This window comes from Callospermophilus lateralis, chromosome 14, assembly GCF_048772815.1.
Source record: "Callospermophilus lateralis isolate mCalLat2 chromosome 14, mCalLat2.hap1, whole genome shotgun sequence".
Classification (NCBI taxonomy): Eukaryota; Metazoa; Chordata; class Mammalia; order Rodentia; family Sciuridae; genus Callospermophilus; species Callospermophilus lateralis.
Genome location: NC_135318.1, coordinates 89,043,387 through 89,060,600, shown reverse-complemented (window position 1 = coordinate 89,060,600; position 17,214 = coordinate 89,043,387).

The window sequence follows — 17,214 nt, the reverse complement described above, 5'->3', positions numbered from 1 at the left end:
TCTGCGTTTCGGCCCTGCACGGCCCTCGCGGGTTCTTGGCAGCTGGTGGGTGAAGCAGGAGCAAGTGGTGCTCAGCTTCCACCTTGGGCACTGCCTGCCTCTTTCTGGCTGAGTAGAGTCTGGTAGGAGCATGGCAGAGGCCACGGCAGGGTCAGGGAGTGGCCCTCGCTGCATCCCAGGGCCAAGGGGAGACAGCAGAACTCCCTCCTCCTTTTTGGCACTCATCCCACCAGCGAGGGCTCCTGATCTCCAGGGCAAAGGTCGCAGCACCTGCTGCTCAGGGGACATGTGACCACTGGAGGCTGCTGGGTTGGAACAACCTGCACAGGCAGGCCATTGTGCTCAACTCGCGGCTCTCCATGCCAAGCCACGCCTCACCCCAGGCGCCAGCCCTCTGAGGCCCAATTCACAGGGTCCCCAGACTGCGGGGAGGGATCCGGAGGGCCCTGGGTTGGACGGGGTGCCTTCTGGAGACTTGCAGGTGGGAGTAGAGCGGGAGAAGTAAGGCTTCAGGCTTTCTGAGGAGTGGCAGACTCAGGGCCATCCATGCTGGTAGGATTCTTGGTGACACTTTGGCACCGACCGTTGGCCATGGTCCTGCAACACTTGCTCTGGTGGCAAAGACTGCTGAGTGTTAACTGACTTGTTTAGAAGTCCAAAGGTTTTCTCCTTGTCCCAACTGGGTCCAGAAATTCTCAGCAAGTCACTGCCCATTCTGGGAGGAGGACCTTCCTACACACAACTGTCCTCAGCAGGCCACCAGTCAAGAATTTGGGGCTACTAAGCTCTGGCTGACCCTGGCCAAACTTGGAGGGAGCATAGCGGGTGAACTTCTGGACAGGCAGATGGGCGGGAGGGAGCACGTGCAGCTTTCCCCTTGAAAGCCAAGTGGTCTTGGGCAGGCACCTAGCCTTTCTGAGCCTGAGCTTCCTCATGGTAAGAGGGGGTGACATGGCTTCCCATCCACGGTGGCAGATGATCTCAAATGGAGCCAGAGATGTGGAATTTTGGCACAATGAAAATGTACTGGTCGCTGTCCTAGGAGTGAGGAGTCCCGGGGGGGCTCTGCACCCTATTCATGCTAGGACCAAGCGCATGGGTAGACTCCCCCTCACAGGGCCACTCATGCCTCTAAGGAAGTTCCGCCCAGCCCAGGTTGCTGTTCTCTTCATGTTGCCTCAGTATTGGGACAAGACAGGACACGCTTCCCTGCCTTCCCTGCAGGGCACAGCTGTGGGGCTGGCAGGGAGCTGTCAGATGTCCTGGCCCTCCTGTAGGTCATCCCAAGGGAGGGGGCCACACTGAGCTTGACTGTGCCTGGTGAATGGGGTGGTGCTTTGCTTGGTACCTCGGGAGATTCTTGAGTGCCCTGTGGGAGGGAAGTGTCAAGGGGTGAATCTGAGTCCGGGACCTACTCTGGCTCCCAGATTCTTATTATGGATTCAGCGATCTAGGCCTGCCTTGTTCCCAGTCCTCAACAAGGCGTTCCACACGAAGAGAGGAAGGGGCAGGAGTGGATGCTGGTGCGGAGACCAGGACGTGAACACCTTGGATGCCCTTGACACTGACCCTGGCTGCGGGGGGGCCGGGGGTCTAAGCTGATTTCTGCTTCCCGGGATTTTCTCTCCTCTCTTCTGAGGGAACCCCTTGCCAAGCTGTGGTAAGGGAGCAGGGTAAGGGCGATGGAGGGGTCATCTGCTAGTGAGCCCCAGTGGTTTTAGGTGCTGTCCAAGGTGCTCTGTCACCTTTTCCACCATTCTTGGCACCCTTGTCCCTGAAGGGTTCTGTGACCTCGAACTTTAGGGTGGGACAGTCTTGAGCCTCCTTTATGCCACTTGCCATTGGGACTTTAGCAGGTGATCCCCCTCCTGGAGGCCTGCTTGCCTCGCCTGTGACAGTGGGACAATCAGGACACAAAGTCCAAGCGTGTGAGAGTCAATGACACCATGGGGCACAGGCACAGGACGCTGAAAAGTTTTAGTGGGATAATGGAGAAGAAGGAGAAGAGATGATGGAGAAGTAGCGGAGGCTCTGCAGGACCCAAGAGATGGCATCCTGGGCTTCTCGGCTTCCTGGAATTTCCAGACAGGCAGCCTCACAGACCTGATTCCATTTCCCCCTTGCTTGGTTGCCTGGGGCCAAAGGACAGAAAGGCCCCTTTCCTTCAGGCCTCACTCTTAACTCTGGGATACGTCACCTCCTGGGTCCCCAGCCTGCTGGGGGAGGGGAAGAGGGAGGAGGGAGGCCGGAGAGGAGGGAGGATGTGGAGGAGGGAGGATGGGGAGGAGGGAGGCCGGGCCTCTCCCACTCCCTGCCCAGGAGCGTGCTGACTTGCTCCAGTTCCCTCCTCCCACGGCTGGCTGTCTCTAGGTACCTTCCTTTAATTAAAAGTACTTAGCCTTCCGCTAGACTGGCCTGCATTTGCATGGGATCCTTCTCTATATGCAGCCTCAGTATCAGGATGAACCAGGAGCTTAACGGAGCATCCTGCCGTGTCCAGGGACACCTGGCCCCGTGAGTGAGCACCCTGCTTGCTATGCTGCCCCTGGACTCCGGACTCCATAGGCAGCATGGCCTCCCCTGCAGTGGGGAGAGGTCCTCCTGGGGACTCCAGCCTCCTGCTAAGCTCAGGCTTATTCTCAGACCATGTCACTGGGTTCCTAAAGCCAGGGCTGGCCCTGAGGGTGAGGGGATGATTGAGGAAGGCTGGTGTTCCCGATTCCCGGGTGCCTGGACCCTGGCCTGAGCCCTGGGGGTTATTTCAGGGAAGGGCAAGTCCCAGCTCTGCTCAAAAGGAACTGAAGCTAATCAGGAGACATTTGTAGTGGAGATCTCACAAAGAACGCTCTGGCAGAAGATGGTCAGAACAGCAGCTGAAAACTTTCAGCTGAAGAACTGGAATTTGAAGGGAAGCAGGTCATGGACTCTCAGTGTGGACCATTATTTTATTTTATTTTTTCAGTGCTGGGGTGGAACCTGGGGCCTCTACACGCAAGGTGGGTGCTCTACCACTGAGCCACGCCTTGTCTTCATATTTTATGTATTTATTAAATGAAGATTCTGATGGTAGAGAACTCGGGCCATTTCACCTGGCCACAACAGGCCTGGGGTTCCAACTGTGGCCAGGTGGCTTCCCACAGAGGAGGCACACTCTTGGGGAGGTGGGACCTGGGGCCTCCCTGGTGCTTGTTCTCTGAGGGACCTGGAGACCCAGACCAGCGCACTGGCTTGACTGCAGAGCTCTCTCTGCCTTCAGACTCTGGGCCTCCCAGCTGACCTCTGCAGTCCCTCTCCTCCCTGGCCAGTATTTGGCCCTTCCAGCTGCCCAAGGTCTCAGGACCAGGAGGAAGAGAGAAGGCAGAGGCCTGATTCTTACAGATATGGAAAGGAGGAGCAGAGGGGGCTCACCCCTGACCCCAGATGGGGCTAGGAAACCCAGGTCCCATCCCCCATGAGCTAGGTCAGATCCTCCTTTTCTAGAAACTCCTCTTCCTTGGACTGGGAGATGTGTGTAACACCATGCTAGGTCCGGGGTAGACAGGGGCAGGAGACGGCAGACGAGGTCCAGATTTGTTTTGGAGGTGTGTGTTTGGAACGTCCCCAGTTGCCCATTCCCCTTCCCCTCTAGCTGGGCAGGCATATGAAAGATGAAAGTCTCATTCGTCTGGAGCCCTGAGCTCTCTGTTCACATCCCCTTGGCCATGGTGCTCTGCTGAACTGCAGGGAGAACAATGGCAGTGATTCCCTGCCCCAGAACTCATTCTACAGCTCAGTCTCATGGCGTCCTCATGAGCACCTGAGTGTTCTATGAGGGGGTGTTGACCCATTTCATGGATGAGCAGAGTGAGGTTCTGGTGGGCTAAGTAACATATCAAGGTCACCTTGCTACTGAGCATCTACAGGACTTGGATGGGGCCCTCTGCTTCCAGAGACTAGGGGCTGGGGTGAGGAAGACCATCTGGAAGGGACCTGGAGTCTAGTCAATATTCTGCGTCCCCTGCCGTTGCCCACAAAGTGGAACCATCCACACAGGACACTCGGAAGAACAAGGTGAGCATCTTGATTGAAATGCCAGCCATAGACTTCTTCCCTAATTTGGGCACCATGACTCCAGAGACGTACCAAAACACAAGGATTCAGTTGGGAACAGTGTGGTAACATGAGCCCAGAGACACAGAGTTATTAGCGGATTCTGAGCCACTCGCTACACTTGCTGTCACCCAGGAAGCAGAGAGGTGAGCTCAGGGGGCAGACCTCCAGAGCGGGTATGATTTGGTGGGGTGCAGGAGCTCCGAGCCTGGGACCACATGGCTTGGCTCTCGGCTTGTCCAGGTTCTCTGTTGAAAAGTAGTAAGTATTGATTCACTGATGGGAGGTCAGTGAGGGAAAGGGGATGGGAGCAGAGAAAGGACCAAGGAGGCAGATTTGAACCAGTGAATTCCCGTTTAGGATTGGATTTGTGCAAGAGAAGCAGAGTATGCACCTGTTGGTGTGAACTGGAGCCCCAGCTTCCTCCTCTCCGGGCTTGAGAAGAAAAAAAAGGACATTTTCTCAAAGGGGCTAAGGGTTCGATTGATTCAGATGGTGGCTATTCAGCTGGGCTTGACCCAGTGAGCTGTTCTGGGGATGAGAGGTGCTGACCGGGTAGGAGGCAAATAGGTCTTGCAGGCTGAGGTGAAGGGCCTGGCCTGCAGGAGGAGGCTAGTCCTCACCCCTGAGGGAGCAGCATGAGTGGTGCCCAGGTCTCCTGGGTAACCCGTCAGTGAAACGCTTCACTTGCAAAAGAGGGAGCCCATTAAAATCAACTGGGCAAAAATACAGAACTGTGGGGATGGGTCATGGAACCCGAGATCAAGATGCAGCAGGGCCTCCGAAGTGACCAGAACCGGGACCAGAAAGGCCTTTGGACCACCTGCCATCTCCTCTGCTTTTCCTAACAGAGCCCCGGCTTCTCTTTCTGTACCTCTGCAGGAAATGTCTCTTTTCTGTCCTGCACAAGGTGGGGGTGACACAAGTGTGGTGTGAGACCCAGATTACCTGTTGGACATCGTGAAATGGGGGGCATCAGCAGAGCTTGGTTGGGCCGGGGATGCTGACACCCAGTCCAGTTGGCTCTCACTGAGGCTCTTGGGGTTCATCCGGGTGAATGAGGTTTGCAGTTCTCAGCGAAGAGGAGGTAGAAACTTCAGAATGGCTTAGACACCCCCAAACACTCATCAGAGATGCTTTTTCCTAAATACCCCTTTGTCACAATTCACCTCTCCAGTGAGCTGGGACTGACCCAAAGCGCCTTATGCCAGCAGGTGGTACTAATAGTGATTGGACAGGGCTGGGGCTGTCGCTAGATGTGTGTTTTCCTGTATCCTCTGAGAAATTCTAGATGTGTGTTTATACTAGATGTGTGTTTTCCTGTATCCTCTGAGAAATTCTTTTCTTGGTCATAGGAGTATGCTGTTAGAAGACTGCTTAGAAAATATTTTCCTGATTAGAAAAGGAAATGGATTTTTAAAAAATATTTACTTTTTAGTTTTAGGTGGACACAATATCTTTATTTTATTTTTTATGTGGTGCTGAGGATTGAACCCAATGCCTCATGCATGCTAGGAGAACACTCTACCACTGAGCCAGAACCCTAGCCCCGGATTTTTTTCCTACATTTTCTTTTTGTCCTAAACTGACTTGTTTTGAGCTTTAAATCTGGCCTCTACCACTGACAGTTTTGGTTAATTCATATAACACTCCATTCTTGGTGTTTTAGATGTAGTATTTTAGATGTATTGGCATTTCAGAAATCCCCTTAAGGGATCCTCCCAGATGCCAGTTGGGAGACATTGGGTGCTCTCCTGTGGGTCCATTCGATGCTTTATCCTGCTCTGGATGGACTTCTGGCTGAGACAGGGGTTATCCTGGAGGAGAGGCCACATGGTCATTCCCAGAGACAAGTCAGGGGCAATGGCAGTGGGGGACAGTGGCTGGGGTCGGCGAAGCTCACCTCTGAGTAAAAGGAGAGAAAAGTTCAGGCGTATCATCCCGGCCTCTCATATTGGTGGATGTTGTGTCCATTCGCTATCTTAGAATTCTTCAGCAATGGGAGGCCAGGGCCAGTGCTGGCCAACTTGACCCATTCTATTTGTTACTTTCCCACTAGTTCCATTTCCTTTTACAGAAAAGGGAACCACAGAGTCGGGAAGAGGGGCCAATAGCATGCAGAGTCCCTGAGCACCCCGCAAGTCCACAAGAAGCCCTCTGGGTCTGTGAAGGAGCTCTTGACACTCAGCTTTCCTTCTGAGATTCCAAAACCTGTCCTTGGCAATTGGTTTACACTGTACGGACTCTGCCTGCAATTCTTGCAGGTTCCACCAGGTGGCGAAGTTCTGGATTTCAAGGCAGAACTCACCCAAGAGAAGAGCTTTAACCATCACACTTGGAGCTGTTCCTAAACACACACACATACACACACACACACACACACACACACACACACACACACTCGTACACACAAGCACGCATGCACTCACAGAATACTAACGGCTGGGGTGTAGCTCAGTGGTAGAGCAGTTGCCCGGCATGTTCGAGGCCCTGGGTTCCATTCCCAGCATCACCACCATGACCACAAGAAAAACAGAAAGAAAGAAAAAAGGACGAAAATCTGCCCTTGAACTGATAGGCACTGTAAACGTATCCAGACTCTTGGCTCACCCTCTCCAGGTCTTTGCTCCTCATCTATGATGTGAAAACGTTGAGGAAAGTGACTTCCAATGCCCCTAGATTCCTCAGCAGAGCATTTCTCACAAGCTTCTTTTACTCATTTTAATTTGCCCTTGGGGTCATCCCCATCTCCCTATTCCTTCCTTTCCTGCAGTTTGCTTGAGTTCTGTCTCTTTTAACGTTGCCAAATCTTGAAGTTAATTTCCAGAACTTCTCTTTATTTTAAAAATATCTCTATATCTTCATTTGTCCATTTTTTCCTTTTCCCTGGAGTTTTGGGACACATCTCTGGGTACTTTCTTGGCTTCCCGTGACTGCCTATGTTCTCCTTCTGGTCAAGTGCCCAGTCCATGCTGGGTCACCACTCCATTTCCAGACTGGTCCTACCATGAGCTTTGGGTTGTTCTGGTGACTGGATGATGTAATGAACAAACAGGGGCGTTTGCTCACTGGTTGATAAATCTTGATTGTTGGGAAATGGGATACTGGGGTAGGGGGATCCCCCTCATTCTGGGGAATACTTCAAGTATGATTCCTCCTTGAAAATCGAACAGAGAAGCCCAGCATGGTAAGCAGTCATGTCTCATGCATGATCTGCCCTGTGTTCCTGATGCATCAACTTGACCAGAGCGTGGACTGCCCAGATATCTGGCTACACATTCTTTCTGAGCATGTCAGTGAGGCTGTTTCTGGAGAGATTGACATTTGAATTGGGAGGCTGGCTAGAGCAGATTGCCTCCCAGTGTGGGAGTTCCAATCCATTGAATGCTTGAACAGAACAAAAAGGGGAAGGAGGGAGAATCTGTTCTCTCTGCCTGACTGCTTGAGCTAGGACATCCTTCTTCTCCTGCCCTTGAACTGCAGCTGGTACATTTGCTACTCTTGGTTCTTAGACCTTTTGACTTGAATTGTAACTATACCACCAGCTTTCCAGTTTGCAAATGGCAAAATGTGGGGATCCTCAGTCTCTATATCATATGAACCAATTCTTTATGATAAATCTTTCTATTTCTCACTGTCTTTCCTTCTGTCTATCTATCTATCTACCTATCATCCATCTCCCCATCCATCCATCCATCCATTCATCCATCATCCATCCATTCTTCCATCCATCTATGCATTAATTCTTCCATCCATCTATGCATTCATCCACCCATATATCCATCCATCCATTCATCCATCCATCTGTTCATCCATCTATCCATGCATACATGCATGCATCCATCCATTTATCCATGCATGCATGCATGCATCCATCTATCCATCCATCTATCCATGCATGCATGCATTCATCCATCCATTCATCCATGCATGCATGCATTATTCCATCCATCCATCTATCCATGCATGCATCCATCCATCCATTCATCCATGCATGCATCCATCCATCCCTTTATCTATCTATCCATCCCTCTATCCATGCATGCATGCATCCATCCATCCACCTATCCACCCATCCATCTATCTATCCATCCATCCATCCATCTATCCATCCATCCATTCTTCCATCCACACATCTATGTGTGCATGCATGAATGCATCCATCCATCCATTCATCCATGCATCCATGCATCCATCCCTTTATCTACCATCCATCCTTCTATCCATCCATCCACGCATCCATCCATCCTTCCATGCATCCGTTCATCATCCGTCACCTACCTACCTATGAGAGATATATATCTGTATCTATATACTGACTGGTTCTGTTTCTCCAGCAAACTCTAATACAGCACCTTTCAAGCTTGTCGTGACATTGCTTCTAGATAAAATGCATTTCCTCACGGGAAATCTTTTGCTTCTTCCTTTTCCTCCTCTCCCTCTCCATCCCGGGGATGCTCTCTTCCCCCACCTGAGGCACCAGCACTGCAATCCTTGCCTCTGGCTCTGCTTTCTGTAGGATCTAGGCTAAGCCCCTGACCTTAGGTGACACACTGTTCTCCTTTCCTGATGACAATTCCATCCCTTGGGTTCTCATGTCAATCACTTCTGCCTCCTGCGTGCTTCATTAACCATTCTATTGTTTTAAACCTTGAACTTCTCTTTCCTTGTGGCTTTCCTTCTCTTAGCCCATGCACAAGTGTTTCCATGAAAAGCAAATCATCTCGTTACTAAAAGTGTTGAATTCCATCTCTTCATGAGCAAATTCCTTGTTAAGTTAGCTCACTGCCTGTGTTAGGGGCTGCCGTGACCATGCGGCACACATCAGGTGGCTTTCTCCTGCAGCTCTGGAGCCGGGAATTGAGATGCAGGCAGGCCTTGTCCCCTGACAGCTCTGGAGAGCCCCCTGTCTCTCCCAGCTTCTGGGGCTCCGGAGTTCCTGGAGCTGGGCCGCTGGGCTGTCGTTGACCATATCTGCACACGGTTCTCTTCCCTCCATATCGGTGTCCTCACATGGCCGTCTCCTCCTCCTACAAGGACACAGTCGTAAAGACCCAGGACCCATCCTAATGACCCCATGTTAACTTGATTACGTCTGCACAGACCCTATTTCCAAATTAGGTCACATTCTCAGGCACTAGAATCAGGACTTCCATATATCTTCTGGGGGACCCCAGGCAACCCACAGGGTTTCCGAAATGTTCTTGTAGCCTCATTCTGTGGCTCCTTGTAGTAAGTGTCTTTCCACATCCTGCCCTCCCGTGATTCCCCTGAAGGTCATCAGTTGCAGATTCACTGGCTGCTTCTAAGTCCTTTCCCTTGTGACTGCCCCACAGTGTTTGGCATGGCTGTCTCTCCCCTCCTTTCTGGCTACCCAGTGTCCAGGGTGACCTCTGCTAACCTGGTGTCCAGGTCACTGTGTGCACCTGGGGCTCCTGTGTGCTTTTACTTCCCTCCCTATCTGCAACTCCAGGTGCCTCTTAACGTGGGGGCCTTGGTCACAGTCCCTGTCCAATGCACTCTCCTCTGGCCTCTTCCCAACCTTCATGCTCCAGTGCCCTCTTCTAAGTAGGTAACAGATACATCTCTGCAAGCTCAGGGCAAGCTTTGCCACTTAGAAGTCACCAAAGAGCCTCAAAGGTAATCTATCCCTAGCACAATGCATCCTCTTCACTTGCGCGAATGTGCGCACACACCTGGACACACCCACCCACCATACTCTCTCTCTCTCTCTCTTTCTCTCTCTCTCTTTTCTTGCACAGAGGATGGAACCCAGGACCTCGCTCACAGACAAGTGCTCTCCCACTGAGCTCCACCCCCAGTCCTTGCCCATGTTGTATTTTCATGTATTGATGTCAGCGTTTGTGAAACTGTTCTGAGACTTCCAGAAATACCTGTGACACTGTGGATGTGGACGGGCTCCCTAGAGAGCAGGTGAGATTAACCCAGTGAAGGGTGGCTTATTGCCATCACTGTGGCCCTCTGGAGGCCTAGGACTCTCTGATCTGTGCCTGGTTTCCTGAGCTGAGATTCTCAAACAACACTAGCAACACAGAGGCATTAGCACTGTGGTCTGTGGACCCCAAATTCATGTGTTAAAGCTCTAGCCACTGGTGGGATGGCGTGTGAAGGTGGCCTTTGTGTGGTGATTGGTCATGAGCTTGGATCTCTCGGAATGGGATCAGTGCCTTTATAGGAGGACCCAGGAGAGGGCTTACCTCCTCTCACCCCCACCCTTTCCCACCTTTCTCATTCTCAGCAAGAAGCCAAAAAGAGGTACCCACCCATGTACCCACCCATGCTGGCACTCACATCTTGAGCTTCTGGTCTTCAGAAGCGCTTGAAATAAATGTTGGTGTTGAAGCTAGCCGATTGGTAGTGCTTTTGTTATAGGAGCTCGAACTGACTTAGACTATAAGATAACACTAATCCTGATTTCAGATCCAGTGAGGCCCAGGAGTGCCTCAGACGCCCTTTCTCTCATAGAACAGACGATTTTACACTAATTCTGTATTTAATCCAGAGCTGGTAGTAGACAACCTCACACAGCCAGCTTCCTATAAACATGGTGAATAACGCAGTTTGCCGGGTGCTTATCTCAGTCACAAAATTCAAAATGCTTGCACTTCAAGGGCTTGTCAGTAAGCAGCTGTTGCTACTTCTCTGCAGGTCAGCTTCCAGAACCTTCATTCCCTGCACAGCTAGAGAGCATAATAATGGCGCGGTGTGGGATTCAGGGCTGAGTGGGCTGCAGAGACAACCTGCTTCAAACCCTTCATGTCATCCGCGAGGAGGCAGATGTCCCGAGACATCAGGGACATCCCCCGCCTGCCCCGCTAGTCCTTCCTACCTGGTACCTGTGTTTACTTTCTGTTATAGTTTGGATCTCAAATGTCCCTCAAAGGTCTTTCTGCTTCCTGGCTCCCAACCATGATGGTCACCACAGAGCCATGGCCACAGGGCCATGTGATTATAGACTGAAATCTTTGAGAGTGGGAGCCCAAACAATTCTTTCTTCCTTTAAGTCATCTTTCTTTGTCACTGTGACAGAAAGCTGAATATCAATCACACTTTCTCTTTTACAAGGACAGTATTGAGCCAGGAGCCATGCCACACACCTGTATGTCCAGCTACTTTGGGAGGCTGAGGCAGGAGGATCACAAGCTCAAGGTCAGCCTCAGCAACATAGAGAGAAAATAAATAAATAAAAAGAACGGAGGACTTAGTTCCGTGACAGAGCCCTTGCCTAGCATGCCCGAGGCCCTACGTTCAATCCCAGTACTGTGCGTGTGTGGGGGAAGCAGGTGTCTTCCCAGGGACCAGGCAGTGCTCCATGAGCCCCTGCCTGCAGCGTGTTGGGTGGGGGCTGCCACAGACCCCTTGCCCATTTTTATCCTGCGACATCCATCCAGAGATCCGTGGAAATGCTGCCTGGTGGCACAGTGTTGAGAGCCACAGTCAAAGGGGCCCCAGCAAACTTTCAGACTGCCAGCTGATGATTGGCTCACAGCGGCCCCAGCAACATCTAGCTGATTGGCTCCTCTGCAGTGATGCTCATTGGGCTGTTTCCCTGCCCTTTCAGGCCACGGAGCTGCTCATTGGGGGACTTTTTTGGCTCCGCCCACACGACCCAGCCAATCGGCCTCAAGAGCAGGAGGACTGTGGAAGGTGGAGAGGCTGGTGGTTGAGAGAGTGGCTTGTGGGAAGCGGTGGTGGCAGTTGGGCTCTGAGGGTTTTTCCTGAGGAGCTGTTTTGTTTGGTGTGTGTGGTTCTAAAAATAAAGTTAGTTTCTTTTGACAAGTGGCTCCTGAATTGTGCCCAGCCAGACTGCGGCAGCACAGCATTTCAGAGTGCCTTTGGGAGGTGTCCTGGTGAGTTCTTGGGGTCTATAGGTGTGAGCAGAGGGGGAGGGAAATGAAGAGAGTTGGCTGTTGTCCTGCGCTGGGGGAAGAAGGGCCTTAGGTGCAGTTCACACATGCTCTGTTCTCAGGACTCTGCTGGGACCTTAGAGCATCCACACCTTCCCAGGTGCTGAAGAGTGGCACCAGCCACAGACCCCGCAGCTCTTTACCTGAGGAACTGTCGCTGTGCCTTACTTTCCGTGGCAGTGTATCGCAGCAAGCTGGGCCAGGGGCGCAGACTACCTTTGTCTTTTACTTTACTTGTGATGGGTGGGGGGAGCAGGGAGGCAGAGGGTGCTAGACGTGCCTCTGGTCCAGGCAGACACCGGAGCCGACGCTCTGGGATGTGCCGAGGGGACTGGGAAGGCCCGTGGGGCCCAGGCTGGGGGTTCACAAGCCCATGCGCCAAGTCCCAGCCACTAGGGGTCCAGCAAGTGGGAGGCAAGCTGCCGGCCCAGGGGCATCACGTCCCAACATCAGGCCCTCACCAGATACAGGCCTCAGTCCTCGGTGATCTGTCCTCTAATGCTTGATCCTACTGCCTGTGGACGAGGCACTCTGCACATAGCCCCTGCTAGGAGGAACTTTATGGTTATCACAGGAGAAAACAGAGACTCAGAGAGTCAGAGTCACCACAAAAAGGGCCACACATGGTCCTTGCAGAGCCAGGCACACACTCAGGCTCCTTGAGTCTGCGTCTCCCCTGTGGCTGCCTCGTCCTCCCCCTTCCTGGGTACCTGTGTCGCTCCCATCAAGATTGAGGTCTTAGCCTGTTTTCTGGGGCTGTAACCAGCTACCAAAGCCTGGATAACTTACAAAGAACAAAGGTTCATTCAGTTCATAGCTCTAGAATCTGGGAGGTCCAGCATCTCAGGACCTCATCTGGTGACAGGCTTCTTGTTAGTGGACACTCTGCAGAATCCAGGTGGCCCAGGGGGACTCACCAGAGACAGAATCCAACCCACTCTCAAGAGAGCCCAACACCCCTTGAGTGGATTAGTCTCCTCAGGGCCCTCACTGCCCCGAGGACCTAGGCAACTCCTACAGTGCCACCTGGTCCCACCTCTTGACATCTGAAAATGGAGATGGAATGTCAACATGAGTTTTTTGGGGACATTCAAGCCACATCCTGGTACGTTAGCTTGGAGAGATCAACTAGTCTCCTGGATCCTTGCTGCAGAGAGTGTGTTCCTGAGCGGGCTGAGCCGGGCTGGGCTGAGCTAGGCTGGGTGCAGCGAGCGCTGGCCTGCTCACCTGGGCAGGCGGGCGGGTGCAGACTGCACGGCTGGTGGGTGATACATGAAGAGCGTCGCCTCCTGCCTGACAGGCAGAAGATAAACAGCTCCCCGTTAAATCTCACTTAATGCTGATATTTATAAATTTATTCAGCTTGTGTTTACTGAATCGAGAGAATGCCTAATAACATAACGTGCTTCGTCTCACATGGTCCTGCTAATGAGAATGCAAGGACGTAGTGCTTAATTTTTTTTTTTTTTGGTAACATTTCATTTGCTCTCCTCTCCCTCCACCCGCTCCTGTTTTGTTGGTTTGGGATTTTAATTTGTTGTCAAACTCTGGAAAGTGTGCATCTCTTGCCTGTTGGGGAGGAGCGGGTTGGAGTAGGCCTGGGACACGGGTGGGACCAGCTCCCCAGGCTGAGCCGGGTCCCCATCTGCAGCTCACCCCATGAGACCCCAGTGCCATGGCCTCTGCTGAGAGGAGTCCCTGGGACCCCCTTTGGCAGTTTGCTTCAGGTCAGAGCTAAGGTCACTTGAAGCAGGGGATTGGTGTCCCTAGCTTGGGACAGACAAGGAGGATGACCAAAAGGACCAAGGTAATAGAGGTAATTTTAGTGTTGTGTGTAGCTGTGTGTGAGTGTGTGTGTGTGTGTGAGAGAGAGAGAGAGAGAGAGAGAGAGAGAGAGAGAGCGAGCACCTCCTTGCCTTGGTTTGACCTGCTCAGTGTGAGACTAATCACATGAAACCCCTGTCAGCAGCTCTGCCCCCAAACTGGGCTGTGAGGCTCTGAGACACAGCAGTAGGAGCTCAGCAGTGGGACAGGAGGCAGAGGCCGGCCACACCCAAGAGGTGCTGGGACGTTTGGCAGCGGCCTGGTCAGTGCTGCCTTCCCAGGGGCCGGTCGGCAGCGGAGGCAGTGAGGCCCCAGTTGCTGGTTGTGGAGGGGACCCTGAGTGCAGGGGAGGGGGCACTGGGGAGGAGTGTGGACTGGGGTGGGGGTGTGTGGGGACTGGAGCTGGGGAGGAGGAAGGAAGGCTGGAGATAGAGCTGGATGGCCTTAAACATACAATTAGTGGAATGATTCATATTTCATCCCATCCCCACACATGGGAACTTACAGATAAGTCATGAATCCTTCTGCCATCTGATCTTCTACTGGTGGCCACCCCACGCCTGCCCTGTACACAGCTGGAGGAGCAGCTGTGACCGAGGAGCCTGGGCCCAGGCCTTCTGGGGCCTCAGAGCCTGAAGCTCTGGGCCTTGTGTCCTACTGTGGGGGCACATTCCGGCTTGGGCATCTCTGCTGGACTGGGAGAGCACAAGAGTGGGGCACAGTGGCCAGCCCTGGGAGCAGGGGTCCCTGTGTTTGTCTTGCTTGAGACAGACTGAGCTCTCTTCCTCAGGCCTGGCAGGTGGGAGCGCTCGTGCTTCTTGACATCATCCAGGAGGCTGAAGCCACCTTGGGATCTGGAACTTGGGAAGTTGGGACAGAATGGAGGCTCCAGATGAAGGCTAGAGGCCCAGGTTTTCCCCAAGGGCAGGAAAGAGGAATGTTCTCAGTTCCTGTTCTGCCCTTGTGCGGTTCACACCCTGTCCGCTCATCTCCCTGTCCTGTGTCAGTCTCTCCATCCATGAGAAGTAGAGTCACTGGGCGATGAAGGGACCCTCGGGGCTCCACCTGAGGCCGGCCACGGCCACTTGTCCAGGCTGGACTCCAGTGCAGCACCCACACCTGCGGGCTCACCTGGGTGATGCTGGGAAAGGCAGTAGCCCTCTCTCGGCTGGACACATGCTCGTCCATCTGGTTTGCTTCCCGAGGCCAGGGCCAGGCTGGTGGCATGGACGGTGGAGGGCTTAGGCTGCAGCCACCTGCTTTAGGAGTGAGTTGAGGAGCTGGAGCTCAGCCTCTGCCACCTCCCTGGTTTCCTGTACCAGGATTCAGCTCTCCCCACACAGGGCCTGAACCCCTGGCTCTTTGCCCTGTCACACCTCTACAGAAGGGACAGCCGGCCACCCCAGGTCCTTTCTATTCTGCAGCAGCAGCAGCAGCAGGAACTTCCTCCCCCCCAGCCTCCCTCTGGGCACAGCTCTGTTTGGGGTTCCTCCAGGGGGAGGGGGAGGGGGACAGGGGCTCATCCCTTTCTTTTGTGCTGCCTCTCCCTCCCACTTCCGCTCCCCTCGCTGCTCCCGGTGACCTTTCACCCCTCCCTTGGATGTCCCTCAAAGGCAGCTCCCGGGGTTAATAACTTCGGCTGGCAGCCCCACACAAAGCCCCTGCCGGAAACCATTGTCCTGGGGACAATGGCCAAGCAGCCCAATAATGAGGTGGCCACAGTGTTGTCTGACATCCCAGGTTGCCCTGGCAAAGGAGGAGGGGCAGTGGGGCTGCGTGCCCTGGCCTCCTGGAGCTGACCATCCCTGCACGGTGGCTCTTCTTTCTGAGGGGGCACCTGCACCTGTGCCCTCCGATGGCAGGTGGCTGCATTTCCCTGAGACTGGGCTGGGTAACTGTCACACAGAGACTCTCCTGCTCCTTACACCAGCACCACCATACAGGCTGTGGCTCCTGTTTCTGCTCTTGGGTCCTGGGGATCTTGAGTGAGTCCTACATGACAATCAATTGGTTCTGGCCAATCCATAAGGGAGGGGAGACCTCAGCCACTGCCTGAGGGGACACATGTGGCATCTGGAAAGAGTTCCTGCTCTAGAGCCAACAGATTTGGGTTCAAGGTCTCCCTCCTACCTTTCTAGCTGTGTGACCTTGAGGGAGCCACTTGACCTCTCAGAGTATCCACTTATTTATTCATGAAATCAAAAGTGGGTTGGGAGCCAGGAGGAGGGGCCTTGGAGGTGAGTATCTGTGGCCTCCTACAGGCTGTCATGCCCTTGAGTCATTCATGCTGTCCTCTGTCTGGTGTGAAGTACTTAGAGGTGTCTCAACAAAACCATGGGATTGATTGCAACACCAGTAAGAGGTCTCAGGCAGCTCTCAGCCCTGTAGCCCACCAGGATTACCTGGAGAATTTTCAGAAACATGCAGGAATTTGCTCCTAATTGCTGTGGACAGCATCCCTGGGACTGTGTGTCTGCGTGCGAGACAAGTGGAGATATTTTAACATGAGGGTAAAGAAACACCAATTTGTATCCTTAGCAAATATTCCAAGTCACATTCATGATTGAGAGCAGCCTTCTCCAGGGGGACACATGAGGCTGGATGGCACGGCAGCCTTGGTGCTCTTGAGCAGTGTTCCTCATCATGGGTTTATGTCAGCCAGTGATTTGTGCTCAGGGATGTTTTCCTGTGAGCTCCTCTTGATTGAGGTCGCGTTAGCACACACTCCAGTGCGCCCCCAGCAGGGCTCAGTCTCTGAGTTTTGACATCTATGACATGCATATGACCACCACCCCAGTGCAGAGAGAGAACAGACGGTCCAGGAAGTCCCCTCAGGGTACAGGGTTTAAAGTCCCTGGGTGATTCCTCCTGGGCCATCCGAGCCCTTCTCTGATTTGCCCAAGACAGCTCCTCACACCTAAAGCCTGGCTAAACGCACCCTCAGCCCCAGGTGGGGCTGAGACTCTGCCTTTCTTCAAGCCTTGTCCATGTTTTGAGACTCCCCCTGTGTCTCTCCTTTTGCAGATGAGAAAACCCGAGGCTCAGGGTGTGGATCCAAGTGACCCACGATACCAGGTTTTGAAACTAAGCCTGGACTTGGGACAATCAGGACCCTTTGCCCTTCATTCTTCCTCATTTTTATCTGCACCCTAAGCCTGAAGCCCAAACAAGAGACTAAGGACAGCATCCCGCTGCTCTTTCCTTTCCTGGCCTGCTCCCTGTGCCATCCTGCCCTGGCCAGAGCCCCTTCTGGGTGGGGCGTGCTCCCTTGCCTGTTTTTCAGTGGTTCTCTGCACACCTGCCTGTCCTGGCCCAGGCCATCCCTCAGCATTCACAGTGAGCGTGTGTTTAGGAAGCGACGGCACAAGCCAGG